Here is a 12,264-nt window from a genome sequence, read left to right on the forward strand (position 1 = left end):
GCTTCTCAGTGAGCTCACATAGTATCCTTACCAATATAATGTTTCTTACAAAAGAACTTAGAGGAAGAGAGGGATGGGGTGAGGCATGGGGAGGGTAGACACTGAACATCCAGCAATCTCCATGACTTCCAAAAACCTCCATAAGTTCTTGCCCTTTGGGTTGGTATAAAGGCTTCTTCACACAGGATTGACTAACCCAAGAAAGTTTTATTATAGATAGGAAGTTCACAGCCAGAGGCATCTGGAAGTCTGGACTTAACATGGCCAGCAGAATAGACCAGGCCATGTGAGAAAGGGAGGGAGAGCAAGAGAGGAAGAGAAGAGAGAGGAACCAAGAGCCGAGGGAGAAACCAAGAGGCCAAGAATGGAGCCCAAAAGCCAAAAGAGGCACCAAGAGACCACGAGAAAGACCAAGAGCTAGGAGCATACATAGGCAAAATGGCTAGGTTATATTTTGGTAGAAAAGAGAAGCTGGAAGAAAGGTAGCAAAGCTCAGGGGCTGGAGAGGTTAAGGGTAGGGATCAGTGAGCATTGCTGAGAGTAGCCAGGACTTTGTAACTGGTACTGGGAAAGCCTGGTGGCCAGTGTTTGCTTGGGTTAATAAGCTTCTCAACCCTCTGTCCCAGTTGACTGGTAGTGGTCACCTTAAGCCTCGGTCTCTCAGCTCTGTCCAGGGATTGGTGCTGGAACTCCATACCTTCTGGTCCTGTCTTGGTCTTTCTGTGACCTACCTCAACCCTCAAGGAACCTGAGGGCTGCTATCCAGTATTCTGCACACAATGTACAGAAAGATGACCCTTACCACTTTGAAGAGCCCAAGGATTTAATGAGGTTTTTTTGTTTTGTTTTGTTTTGTTTTTTTGCTTTTTTGTTTTTGGCCAGGAAATGAGGATAAAGACTGAAGATACTTTTGATTGTTACATTTGAATATTAAGATCGCATTGGCAACTAGCAATATAAGTGTGTGTGTTATGTGTGTTAAAAATGTATGCGTTTGTGTGGTGGAGGCCAGAGTTCAACTACTTCCATTTTTCTGTTTTTTTGTTTTGTTTTTGTTTTTCAAGACAAGGTTTCTCTGTATAGCCCTGGGTGTCCTGGAACTCACTTTGTAGACCAGGCTGGCCTCGAACTCAGAAATTCGCCTGCCTCTGCCTCCCAAGTGCTGGGATTACCACTTTTTTAAAGACAGGGTCTTGCTCTGTAGCCCAGGATGGCCTTGAACTCACAGAGATCACCTGCCTCTGCCTCCCAACTGCTGAGCTCAAAGTTGTGCACCACGACATTTTTCTATCTTATTTTTGAGGCAGGGTCTCTCTGAATCTAGAGCTCACCGATTCAACTAGACTGCCTGTCCAGAAGGCTCTTTATGTCCCCACCGCCTCAGCAGTGGGATTTCGGTGTGCACTCCCACACCTGGGCTTTATGTGGTTGTTGAACCCAGATCATCGTACTTGCATAGTAAGTATTTCATTGAGCCACCTCCTGGCCTGTCATAATCTTTTAAAAGTTAACCCTGTATGTGTGAGGAGCGGGTGTGGCAGCAATCCCAAAGGCGCCAGGGACTGCAGCTAAGTCATATGACTTGCACCTGACTTCCTCATATAAGCCACAAACATCTTGAGAGCTGCGCAGGTGTACCAGGATACCGGTGAATCCATTTTAATGGAGATATGCCCCTGCTGCCCTGATTAGCTGAAGCTGCGTGCCTGGTGAGGTGGCGTGGCCTGCTGTGCGTGGATGGGAACTGAGAGTATAAAAGAGTGAGAGGCCCAGGGTTCGGGGGAAATATAAACAAGAAGAAACAGGACTGAATAAACGTGTGCAGAAGGATCCTGTTGCAGCGTCGTTCTTCCTGGCCAGTTGGGTGCGCGCAAGATGTATGCTCTCTTCTGGGCTTGAAGTTCACTCATCATAATTCATTATTAAAATGAAGGATGGAACACTGCAGCTTGAACTATCTGCTAGTGAGTTTAGGGGCCCATCCTGGGATCAATTGCCAAAGGAGACCCAAGTGGCTCTAAAACAACTGCTTACGGTAAAGACGTGGTTGTGGTTTGAGTGTAAACTATTTGAACACTTAGTTCTTAGATAGTGGCAGTTTTGAAAGGTTGTGGAATCTTCAGGAGGCAGAGCCTTATAAAAGATCGCTGGGGGTGAGCCTTGAAGGTTTATATCTGGGTCTCACTTCTTATGTACTGTTAACTGTTCTGTTAAGATAGGACATGTGGTGGCCCAGCTGCAAACTCCTGTCACCATTGCATGATCTGTCACTATGCCTTCAAACTGTGCCTATACATGCTCCCATTCAGTCCTTATCAGGAATTTGACCACACCAATGAGAAAGACAGCTGATGAGAGCACCAGCTGCTTGTTTGTTTAGTGCTGGGGACCAAATCCAGGGATCAACATAAATGCAGCCCTGGTTGTCCTAGCAGCTAAAAGGTGATGCTCTGAACCCTGGAACCAAACAGACCAAAAAATGAGGAGAACACTTTGTGTGTGAAGACAAAAGCATGTATAAGCATTGCCATCAGGTATTGTCAGAGAACAAAGAGACCTGACAATGAAGAATTTTGGTGGGCCCCATTTTGGTCCTGGTTTGGGCCTTGAGGACAAACCCGAGCCTGGCCCGATTTTCTGCGGCCTTGTGGGAAAGCCTTTTGAGAGCAGTCTCAGTCACTTCTGTATTGGGGTGACTCAGCAAGATCTGTTTGTCCCTGTCTCTGCCCCACTGTTGCTGAGGTAGAGCTTTGCCATTGGCCCTGTCAGTCACTCCATACCCTCCATCACCTTCCCCACCTCCTATGTCATCTTACCCCACCAAAAATTCCCCCTCCCTATGTTCTGAACTTATATAAGCACAAGGCTGATGCCATACAATGCCAAAAAAGCAGAGTTTCTGCTTTGACAAGACTCCCTGCTCTGTGTGTTTCTTTTGGGCTGTTGACACTGGCCATCCTGCTCAGCCCCTGAGAAACCCCATTGGGACAGGGGCCTCTCTCCTCTTGCCTGGACCTGCTGGCATGGAGCAGGAAAATGTTAATGAAACTGGCCTTCAGGCCTAAAGACTGATACTCATTGTCCTATAAGGAGACTGAAAAATTAAGGAAGAACAATGAAAATAGTTTTGTTAGGCACAAGTACTGTGCCCGAGTCATGGCCAAATAAATGCAGGATTTACATAAAAAGGCAGACTATACCATGTTGGTGTTGGAGTATCAGCCTCTGAATTCAAATTCCAGCTAGCTCTTCAGCTTAGCAACTGGGTGACCCTGGCCTATGCAGTGTCACCACCAATGAAAGGGGAGACTAACAGCTGCCTCCTAGCTTGTGACTGAGGAAATGATGAGAGCCAGGTGCTTGGTACAGAGCAAGCACTAAACTGAAGACAGGTACTATTGCCTTAGAAAGTGACTTGAGGACTAGAAACCATTTCAAAGAAAAATAATCAGTTCTGAAATATGTTACCATCAGCATGGATGTGACCCTGGTGTGCATGGCAATAGTGGCAGGCTGTGGTGGTAGGAAGCTGAATCTATGCATGCTCGTTTTAGAGAAATTCTGATATTAGGTTAGAAAATGGTGACTACATTAACTCATGGCTGTAAGATAAAATAGCAAACTTTATGTAAGATAATCTCTGTGGAGATAATCTGGTAGATACACTGCAAAGCATTACATTTTTATGTTCATAAAAGCTAGGGAAGTGGAGCATAGTGCTTACAGAAAGATTTCAAAGAAATTCTATACTCACATGTAATAGTTTAAAGTAAGACGCTAGGAAAGTGTGATGGTTGGATTCACTGTTACATTGATGGGGTATGCTTCCTCCTGAGTCTGTCAGTGTTTCTAAAAAGGGTTAACTGAGAAAGGAAAACCCACATGGAACATGAGTGGCATCACCCCATGGGCAGGGCCTGCATGGCAGTGTGACCAGCTACCTCATGTTCCTGCGGCCATACCTTCCTCTCATGATGGACTGTACCCTTACATTGTGAAGTCAGGCAAACCCTCCCCAAGTTCTCACGTCAAATATTTTGTCATAGTATGAGAAAAGGAAATGATACAGTAAGGTTGATAAAGTAGAATTCAATTTGGTCAAGTTGAATAGTTTCTTAACAATTTCAAGAGGTCATTATCTTAGACTGGGCCCCTGCTCTGAGCTTCAGCAAGTTGGCTAAAATATCGAAATGGAGTCACTCATGCTAAAATTCTGGGTCATTAAGCTGAAACTGCCAATTATCATTACCGAGACAACAGTCTTCCCCAAAGAAGCCACTTCAGGGGCATGGTAATGAAGTTCCTTAACCCTTATACAAAAAGGGTAACCCAAAGCGACTCAGTGTTAGGAGAACTCAATGATCCTCCTATTATGGCTCCTACCCCTGTCCCCAACAGACATGGACATGAGTTTGAAGTGAGACATACACCTTTTGTTCTTTGTCTTTTTCTGTCTTCTGCCCTTCTCTGTCAGCTCAATGAGATGCTGCAGGTGTCTCATGGAATGAGAAGTCTGATTCTAGAATCGGAGCAGGTTAGGATCTCTAAGCTAAATTGTTGTGGTTTGGGCCTTTGAGAAATAAATTTCTAAATTGACCAGATACTTATGATAAAGAGAGTGACAGAGAGAGTATCAAAAGATGTTCAGTTTCCTCTCCTGGGGCTATAGAAGAATTGGTCTTCTGTAGGAGTTTCACTAACTAGAAGTGGCTTTTCCTTTCTCCTTTGAGGCACACAACTTGTATGTGAAGTGTTGCCCTGTCCTGGGCAGGAGAGCTGGAAGGCTTTGTCCATCTCCAGAGTGTTAAACAGGCACATATGCTGTGTGGCATAGCTGTTTCTGTCCTCCAAGCCAGAGCCACAGCTCCAGCACTTCCAACAAACAGTTCAGTTATAAAGAGGGCCCAGGAAAAGACAGTGATACTTGCCTGACTGCAGCTTTTCTTCAGTGGGTACATGCTGCTGCTGCTGCTGCCATACCCACCATCCTCCATTGACATCATGGTCCAGCTTCTTCAATTTTCCAATTTAGACTTAACACCTGCAATTTACCAGAAAGTGGCCAAGCTTTCAGAACATAAGAGGCTTCCAGTACTAGATTGGGACTGCTGACATATTCACCTTCATGGACTGAGTTTCTCAGGCATCTCTGGCATGCATGTCTGTCTGTTGATAGTGCTAGCCAGCCTCTATCAGGCATGCCAATATCACAATATATATGTACTTACTGGTTCAGTTTCTCTAGAGAACTTTGCCAAAAACAATATCCAATGGAAGAAAATACCAATACCAAATGATTGGCCCTGAAAACATACATATGAGTAACATTATACAGATTGAGCTAGTTGTATTTAGGAATATATGTAATGCATGGAGGGATATATGGGAAGGTTTGGATGAAGGACAGTGAAGGGGAAATAATGTAATTATGTTATAATGTAAAAATAAAAGAAGTAATAAAAGGGGGAAGAATAGAGATGCAAAAAGAGAGGAACTGGATTTATGATTCTGTTACCTGTGGGAGTATACAGGTTTCAAATATGTATATAACATTTTACCTCTTACCTGGGTTGTAAATAAATGGTGTTAAGAAGCACAAAGAGAACTCCTCCTAAAGATACAAAAGCACAAGTTTTCATGTTCACTAAGGCTGGCCTATTCTGCCCACAGTGCAGTGCAGTTGGTCACAGCCATCAGGATGGGCTTTGCTAAAGAGAACATTTTCTTACAAGTCCACCAAACATGACAAGTGGGAGACTCAAGGAGGAGAGGGATATCCTGCATCTTCTTTTTCTGTGGTATAACTTGAAGAAAAAAAAAACCCATGAAGCATCAAAGATTGCCTACTCTTTCACTCACAGATGGGCTCTGGAGCTCAGGTCCTAACCCTTCCTGTGGCTATAGTTGATTAATCCACTCTAATTGCCCAGCGGTGATGCTGCAAGTTCCTCACTACCTGCCCTGATGCTCTGGATTCCCGAATGAAAGACACACACACACACACACACACACAGACACACAGAGCCTTATATTGAACATACCTTATATTTTTGGTTGTGAGCCTAGCCTTTAACGGCTGAGCCATCTCTCCAGCCTTTGAACATACCTTAATCAGATCAATGGCTGGACCACTCCCAAACTTCCATGATGCTCCTGAGTTATTACTTGCTAAAATCTATATTCCATCTTTGCTACCCTAGACCCAATGGGGGGGCGGGGCCCTGGAACTTCTTTTCCCTAGCTTTTACATAATCAGTATGCCTCTCTTCCTGCCTCTCTCAAGCCCAGTTTTTATTCCTCTTTTGACATGACAATTCTGCTTCTTCTATGGTGCTCTCTGTCTCCTTGCCCAGCCATTGACTGCCAGCAACTTTATTCACCAATCAGAGCCAGCTGGGGGCAGGGACCCTCATCATCTTACATGTGGGATTCTTGTGCAATTTGGAAACCCAAATAACATAATCCAAGCATTAAACTAAATCCACAACACTTTCTCTTCTAAAACAAGGGTGTTAGGAAACTACTCCTGGTAGTTCATGCTGGTTGAAACTGGCTTTCATTAGAATATTCCAATGGTGGCATCAGTCACTTGTTGGATATTTTTGAAGTGACTTTTCAGCTCCATGACAGTCATATGCTTTAGAATCATATGTGTGTACCACATTCATCACTGTGGTCTCAGAACAGAGAATATGCAGGAACAGAGCCCATCTGCCTTCTTCCTTACTGGCTTTGCTAGCTGCTTGGCTCAGACTTGGCCATTGCAAATCCTCGGTAGACTGTAGGTACTGCCCTGAAGGGCTTCACAGGATCCTCGAGCTGTTCCTGCTATTTCCAGTTCTTTCCTCAGGATGTGGGGCCTCATAGTTCCTCGGGGACAGGTCAGGAGCTGCCATCTTAGGCCTGGTCATGAACCAGTACAAGGTAAGTCTAGGTCTCAGAGAAGCAAGAGTTCAACTGAGCTTCCAGACCTGCCAGCCACTCTAGCTCTATAGGTCTGATTAGTGTGCATGTCCCCAGAGAAGCCTGCACTGTTTGTAGTTGACAAGAGCCCCTCAAGCCAATGAGATAGCAGTGGCTCCTGCCATTCTTCTCTAGTTGGATTTTTAATTCTAACCCTAACCCTAAGTCCTTGTCCCTCACAGCAGTGCAGATCAGGGAGGGTCTTTCTGTGGGCCTCCATCTGTGCTGACCCTAGGGATGGACAGCTGGCCAGAGGCTTCTTAGGTTTTACTTCACCTGCAAGGGCAACTGAGACAGCCCAGGATCTTGGGAAGTGGGATGCCTGAACACTATCCATTCAGATCCCCCTTGAGTCTCTTAGCTTGGGGTCCTCAGCTTTGTTTGGTTTTGTTGTTTTTAAGACAGTGATTTAGATGGAAATAATTTCCAACTTACAGAAAGTGTGCAGCTGTGGGAAGAGGGCATGTTGGCAACACTACCCTTTTAGCACCCGTGGGCTTTCTCCTTGCCCCATGCACCACACATTAATCAAGACATTTTGAGAGACAATTGCATCATTATAACCATGACCTTCCAATATGTCAATTTAGACTGTTTCCTTAAATTACTAATGAACTGGGTCACAGGCTCTAAAGATCAGTAATCAGCTCCTGGCCACTGGGGGAGGTGGTGCATTTGTTCTCAGCTGGAGTCTTTCCTATGTGCACATCCCCGTCTCTGACAACCATTCATAAGGTCAAATCATCCTGTTATGCTGTCTGTCCACTACTTGAGTTCCCAGGGGCAAAGGTTTGTTATTGCTTTGCTCTCAGGGTTGCATTTCCTCAACAAAGGCTTTTCCTAATCAACATGAAGGGGCTCCAGTGGCCAGGAAACAAAGGTGTCTTAGAAGGTTGGAGCAAATCGTGGCTCCAATAATGAGTCAGGAGAGAGGCAGCTGGAACTGAACACTCAAGAGTTGTCCTGGCCACTTAGAGATCTGTTCTGATGGGATGGGGCAGCTGATAGCCTGAGGGAGGAAGGAGCCCAGCTACTTGGGAAACTGATGCAGAAGAATTGCCTGGTAAATTTAGTAAGGCTCTGTCTGAAAAAAAAAAAAAAGAAAGAAAAGATTGGTCATGTTGCTTAGTGGTAGAGCATTTGTCTAGCACTTGTGAATATCTGGGTTCAATTTCCAGAAGTATGAATGGAAGGAAGAAAGGAAGGAAGGAAGGAAGGAAGGAAGGAAGGAAGGAAGGAAGGAAGGAAGGAAGGAAGAGGGCTGGAGAGATAGCTCAGTGGTTAAGAACACTGACTGCTCTTCCTGAGGTCCTGAATTCAATTCCCAGCAACCACATAGTGGCACACAACCACCTGTAATGGGATCTGATGTCCTTTTCTGGTGTGTCTGAGTACAGCTACAGTGTGTACCCACATATATTAAATAAATAAATACAAAGGAAGAGAGAAAGAAAAAGAATTAGAAGTAATTAAGCCATTGTGAATGTGTGTGAAAGAGAGAGACAGAGACAGAGACTGTGCTCTTTCATTAATCCGTGGCCCTACAATTGGAAGGAAGACTTGACCCACAATAGAGTAGAAGCAGAACAGAGTCTACCTCCTCAGCCCCCTGAATATTCTATATATGGCCTTGAGTAAGGTTCCAGGAGCCATATAGGAAAGGCTAAGACTAGCAAGTGGCCTTCCTGGAGGTGGCCCACCATTTTTTGTTTGTTTGTTTGTTTGTTTGTTTGTTTTGTTAGCATGGTCTGCAATGGGTGAGCCCTATGTGGCAAGGTCACAAAGATACTTCATTTCAGGATTGCTTCTTGCAACTGAAATGCCTTTCCTATTGTTATTATTAAATTAATATAATAATCCCTGGGCACTAACCCACCCTATTGAGTAGATTTCCTGCAGATCAACATGAAAAATAAACTTTCATGAATTAATGCTGCTTAGATGAATTAATGATTTTATATTGTTCCTGATTTGGTTTAAATACTCTTAGAAAGTTTTAAGAGATAGTTTTAGCTGTTTTGCTAAAATGATGCAATAAATTTAGAATCAAGAATAGGATGTGCCTCACAATATTCCTCACAATAGCATATAAAGGCTGGCTGCATAGTAAGAAATACAGTGAGCTTTCATAATTACACTAAAAAGAGAAATCGACTTGGGACAAGTTTGTGTTCAAGGAAAAATATTCAGGTCCAAGGATGAAGCCAGAGGTGTGCACTATGATAAGGCAAGGCCATATGAATCTGTTGCTTTGAACTTATTATAATGAGCATATAGAGTGAAGCACTGCTTTGAACTTATTATTGATATTCTTCTGTAACATTTGTGTAATATTTTACCTATGAGGTAATTTTCTAAAGAACTTTTGTCTAAGAAGGTATAAAAAGGCCAAAGAAAATAAAGTTGGTGGCTTGTGGCAGTGTGTGTGTGGGGGGGGGGGGGTTGGAGGGGACAGACTCTGCCCCATCCATCCACCCATCCATCTGTCTGTCCAAATGTATGGGTGCAGCCATTTTCTGCTTCACCTGGTGTGTACGTGACATCTCTCTTTTTTCTCTCTGGTTCGAAAAGAGTCAATGAGCGTCCTGTTCAGCTAGAGGCTTCTGGCTGACAAGAGAAAAGAGCACTAGCTATAAATCCTCTTACCTAATTCCCCAAACAGCATGTGTTAATTGCCAGAATACTAGCGCTTGTTAAAGCGCAAGTAATAAAGTGTTAGGATTTTAGCACAGAACAATAAGCCAGAACAATAATAAAGAATTAATTTTCCCCAGTGATTAATAAAGCACAGAACAATAAGAAAGAGATAAATTTTTAGCACAGAACAGTAAAAAAGAGTTAAGTTTCCTCAGTGCTTAATGAAGCACAGAACAGTAATGGGGAGTTGTAAAATAAAGATACAGCATTTAAAAAATAAAGCACAGAGAGTTAAAGACAAAAGAAGCCACAGAAAGAGAGTTAGAGGGAAAAGAAGCCACAGAGAGTTAGAGGGAAAAGAAGCCAGCAGTTTTCAGCCACAGAATAATCGAGAGAGTGTTAAGTCTTCTGAAGCCGTTCGCTAATAGCATTCAGTACTGTTAGAGAAAGTTAGAGATCATCAATATTTTGGCCTGTGTCCAATGTTGTGTCCTATCTCAGCTCCTTCCCCTAAGGCTGCGTAGACCCCTGGCAATGCGGGGCTCATGATATCTTGTCTCCTCTCTACTTTCCACCACCTAGGTATACAGCTGACTGTGACCTTAGGGTATATAGTAGGAGGGCTCAAGATCCAAGGATCATGCAACATCAGGGGTCAGTGCAACCAAGATACGGAAAAGGGGGCACCACCCTTTTCCACTCCCTTCTTAGTCACTGAATTTGGTTTTATTTGAAATGGCAATGTGCTTCACTAAAGAGCTGCCTTTGTTTCTCTCTCGGCTCCCATTTAATGTTCTTCCCAAGAGATGCCCACAGAAACATGGGATAAGCTGCCCTGTCTGTCTTAGGCTGGCTGCCTTCAGACGGCTTTCCTTGTTAGCATTAAGCCTGCCTGTGTGCAGCGATGGTTCAGTCCTGTATCCAGTGGAACTGAATCCTATCATTTTCTATACTTCATTCCAAGGTAGAATGAAGACATTTTAGTATAAAGAGGTTATTTATAAAGAACATGAACACACTTAGTGCCCCCAAATATCTCTTTACTCTATGTAAGTTTCTTCCACTCTGTTAGGCACAATACTATCATTTATTAGGGAGGTATTTTGGTTAGCTTTTTGTCAACTTGACAAAAGCTAGGGTTATTTTGGAAGAGGGACCCTCAACTGAGGAAATGTCTCCATCAAATTGGCCTCTGGGAAAGTCTGTAGGACATTTTCTTGATTGATATGGGAAGACCCAGCCCATTATGAGCAGTGCTACCCCTGGACAGGTAGTTCTGGATTGTACAAGAAAGCAAGCTAAGCAAGCCAGTAAACAGTACTTATATATAGCCTCTACTTCAGTTTATGCCTCCAAGTTCCCACCTTGACTTCCTGCCCTGACTTCTTTGGACAACTACAAGCTGTAAGCCAAGAAAAACCCAAAGTCATGTTTGGTCATTAGGCTGGATAATTTTATCTCAACCTGAAAAACAAGTTACAGTCATCTGAGAGGCGGAAACCTCAATTAAGAAAATGCCTCTCGGGCTGTAGGTAAGTCTGGAAGATATTTTCCTAGTAATTGATGGTGGAGGGCCAAGGCTATTGTGGGTGATGCCTTTTCTGAGCTGGAGGTCCTGGGTTCTATAAAAAAGCAGGCTAAGTAAGCCAGGGGAAGCAGCACTCTTTCATAACCTCTGTATCAGCTACTGCCTCCAGGTTCCTGCCCTGTTTGAGTTCCTGTCCCTACTTCCTTCAATGATGGACCATGATGTGGAAGTGTTAGCAAAACAAGCCCACAAACCCCCTTTTTCCACAATTTGCTTTTGGTAATGGTATTTCTCTCTTCTCTTCTCTTCTCTTCTCTTCTCTTCTCTTCTCTTCTCTTCTCTTCTCTTCTCTTCTCTTCTCTTCTCTCCTCTCCTCTCCTCTCCTCTCCTCTCCTCTCCTCTCTTCTCTTTTTTTCTTTTCTTTTATTAGATGTTTTCTTCATTTAAATTTCAATGCTATCCCCTTTCCTAGTTTCCTCTCTGAAAATCCACCATACCCTCCCCCCTCCCCCTGCTCCCCAACCCACCCACTCTCACTTTCTGGCTTTGTCATTCCCCTATACTGGGGCATAGAATCTTTGCAAGACTAAGGGCCCCTCCTCCCATTAGTGGACAACTAGGCCATCCTCTGCTACATATGCATCTAGAGACACAAGCTCTGAGGGTACTGGTTAGTTCATATTGTTGTTCCTCCTAGGAGGCTGCAAACCCCTTCAGCTCCTTGGGTACTTTCTCTAGCTTCTTCACTGGAGACCCTGTGTTCCATCCAATAGATGACTGTGAGCATCCACTTCTGTATTTGCCAGACACTGGCATAGCCTCACAGGAGACAGCTATATCAGGGTCCTGTCAGCAAAATCTTGTTGGTATATGCAATAGTGTATGGGTTTGGTTGTTGTTTATGGGATGGATCCCTGGGTGGGGCAGTCTCTGAATGGTCCTTCCTTCAGTCTCAGCTCCAAACTTTGTCTCTGTAACTCCTTCCATGGGTATTTTGTTCCCCCTTCTAAGAAGTAATGTATTTCATCACAACAATAGGACAGTCATGTAGTTTTTTATAACAGCAATAGAAAGTCAATCTAGAACAGAAGACTTCCCAATCAAGCTTCCGTGAAAGTAGATAAAAAGTAGTAAAC

This window comes from Mus musculus, chromosome 16, assembly GCF_000001635.26.
Source record: "Mus musculus strain C57BL/6J chromosome 16, GRCm38.p6 C57BL/6J".
Classification (NCBI taxonomy): Eukaryota; Metazoa; Chordata; class Mammalia; order Rodentia; family Muridae; genus Mus; species Mus musculus.